The sequence below is a fragment of the Phoca vitulina genome, unplaced genomic scaffold (assembly GCF_004348235.1).
Source record: "Phoca vitulina isolate PV1807 unplaced genomic scaffold, GSC_HSeal_1.0 scaffold49, whole genome shotgun sequence".
In the NCBI taxonomy this organism is placed as follows: domain Eukaryota; kingdom Metazoa; phylum Chordata; class Mammalia; order Carnivora; family Phocidae; genus Phoca; species Phoca vitulina.
The window spans coordinates 10,415,786-10,419,141 of NW_022589752.1; positions in this window are offsets into that span (position 1 = coordinate 10,415,786).

Sequence of the window (3,356 nt, forward strand, 5' to 3'; positions counted from 1 at the left end):
TGGGCATTGTAAGAATATTTGTTCTCCAACCCATGAACACAGATATCTTTCCATTTGTTTATGTCATCTTCGATTTCTTTCAGCGATGTTTTATAGTTTTTGGAGTATAGGTCTTTTATCTCCTTGGATAAATTTATTCCTAGATATTTCATTATTTTTGGTGCAATTGTAAATGGGATTGTTTTCTTAATTTCTGCTACTTCATTATTACTGTATAGAATTGCAACAGATTTCTGTATATTGACTTTGTATCCTGAAACCTTATTGAATGTATTTGTCAGTTCTAGTAGTTTTTTGGTGTAGTCTTTAGGGTTTTCTATAAATGATATCGTGTCATCTTCAAATAGTGAAAGTTTTACTTCTTCCTAACAGGTTTGTATGCCTTTTCTTTTTCTTGTCTGATTGCTGTGGCTAGGACTTCCAGTGCTCTATTGAATAAAAGCAGTGAGAGTGGACACATTTTTTTGTTTCTAATCTTACGGGAAAAGCTCTCAGTTTTTCACCATTGAGTATTATATTAGTTGTGGGTTTTTCATATATGGCCTTTATAATGTTGAGGTATATTCTCTCTAAACTACTTTGTTGAGGGTTTTTATCATGAATGGATGTTGTACTTTGTCAAATGCGTTTTCTGCTTCTATTGAAATGATCACACAGTTTTTATCCTTTCTCTTGTGGATGTGATGTATCACATTGATTGATTTGTGAATATTGAACCACACTTGCATCCCTGGAATAAATCACACTTGATCGGGGCTCCTGGGTGGCTCAGTTGGGTAAGTGGCTGCCTTCAGGTCAGGTCATGATCCCAGGGTCCTGGGATCGAGCCCCACATCTGGTTCCCTGCTCAACAGGGACCTTTCTTCTCCCTTTCCCTCTGCCATTCCCCCTGCTTAAGCTCTCTCTCTCTCTCTCTCTGTTAAATAAATAAATAAATAAAAAATAAATAAAATCACACTTGATCTTTGGGAATGAAATTTTTAATGTATTATTGGATTCAGTTTGTTAATATTTTATTGAAAATTTTTATATCTATGTTCATCAGAGATATTGGCCTATAGTTCTTTTTTTGTGGTGTTTTTATCTGGTTTTGGTATGAGGGCAATGCATGCCTCAAAGAATGAATTAAGAAGCTTCCCTTCCTCTTCTATTTTTTGGAAAAGTTTGAGAAGAATAGGTATTAACTCTTCTTTAAATGTTTGGTAGAGGGGCGCCTGGGTGGCTCAGTTGGTTAAGCGACTGCCTTTGGCTCAGGTCATGATCCTGGAGTCCCGGGATCAAGTCCCACATCGGGCTCCCTGCTCAACAGGGAGTCTGCTTCTCCCTCTGACCCTCCCCCATCTCATGCTCTCTCTATCTCATTCTCTCTCTCAAATAAATAAATAAATAAAATCTTTTAAAAAAATGTTTGGTAGAATTCACCTATGATCTGTCTGGTCTGGGCTTTTGTTTTTCTGGGAATTTTTTTATTATGGATTTAATTTCATTGCTGGTTAAATTTGTAAATTAAAATTAAAAATTAAAAAAATCTGTTCAAATTTTGTATTTGTTCCTGATTTAGTGAGGGAGATTATGCTTTTCTAGGAATTTATCCATTTCTTCTGGGTTGTCCAATTAGTTGGCATATAATTTTTCATAAAATTCTCTTATAATCCTTTGTATTTCTGATGTCTGTTATTTCTCCTTTTTCATTTCTAACTTTGTTAATACGAGTCCTCTTTTTTTTTTTTATGAGTCTGCCTAAAGGTTTATCAATTTTTCTTGATCTTTTCAAAGAACCAATTCCTTGTTTCATTGATCTATTCTATTGGGTTTGTGTTGTGTTTTTGTTGTTGTTGTTGTTTTTAGTTTCTATTTCATTTATTTCTGCTCTCATATTTATTATTTCCTTCCTTCTACTGGTTTTAGATTTTGTTTGTTCTTCTTTTTCTCCTTTAAGTGTAAGGTTGGGTTGATTATTTGAGATTTTTTTTTCTTCCTGAAGCAGGCCTGTATTGCTATAAACTTCCCAGTTTTTGTGGTATCTCAAAGATTTTGGACCATTGTGTTTTCATTTTCATTTGTCTCCATGTGTTTTTCGTTTTCCTCTTTGATATCTTGGTTGACCCATTCATCCTTTAGAACCATGTTGTTTAATCTCTATGTATTTTTATTCTTTCTGACTTTTTATTATGGTTGGTTTCTAGTTTCAGTGTTGTGGCCTAACATGTGACTTGTTTTGTGGTCTAACATGTGATCTATTCTGGAGAATGTTCCATGTGCACTTGAAAAGAACGTTCCATGTGTATTTGAAAAGAATGTTATTCCACTGTTTTAGGATGAAATGTTCTGAATATATCTGTAGAACCATCTGGTCCAAGGGTCATTCAAAGCCATTGTTTCCTTGTTGATTTTCTATTTAGATGATCTATTTATGCAAGTGGGATGTTAAGTTTCCTACTATTATTGTGTTACTATCAATTACTTCTTCTATATTTGTTATTAGCTGCTTTATATATTTGAGTGCTCTCATGTTGGGTGCATAAATATTTACAATTATTATATTTTCTTGTTGGATTGTTCCCTTTATGATTATGTAGTGTCCTTCTTTATCTCCTGTCTTAAAGTCTATTTTGTCTGATATAAGTATTGTTACTCCAGCTTTCTTTTCAGTTCCATTTACATGATAAATCCATCTCCATTCCTTCACTTTCAATCTGCACGTGTCTTTACATGAGATGAGATGTAGGCTCTTGTAGGTAGCATATAGATGGGTACTGCTTTTTTATATATTCCATCACCCTATGTTTTTTTGATTGGGGCATTAAGTCCATTTACATTCAAAGTAATTTTTGATAGGTGTGTACTTATTACCATTTTGTTACTTGTTTTATGGTTATTTTTGTAGTTCTTCTCTATTCCTTTCTTTTCTTGAACTCTTCTCTCATGGTTTGCTGGCTTTTTTTTTTTTTTTGGTGATATACTTGGATTCCTTTCTCTATTTTTTGTGTATCAATTACTGGTTTCTGGTTTGTGATTACCATTAGGTTTGTATATAACATCTTCTGCATGTAGCAGTCTATTTTAAGTTGATAGTTGCTTAAGTTTGAATCCATTCTAAAAGCAGTAAATTTTTACCAACCTCCCCCTTTTAGGTATATGGTGTCATACTTTATACCCTTTTATTTTGTGAATCCCTTGACTGACTTTTATAGATATTTTTGTGCTTCCTACTTTTCTTACTCTTGCTTATGGCTTTTCTTCCACTCACAATCCCCTTTAAAATTTCTTGTAGGGCTGATTTAGTGATGGTGAATTCCTTTAACTTTTATTTATCTGAGAAACTCTTTATCTCTCATTCCATTCTGAATGATAGC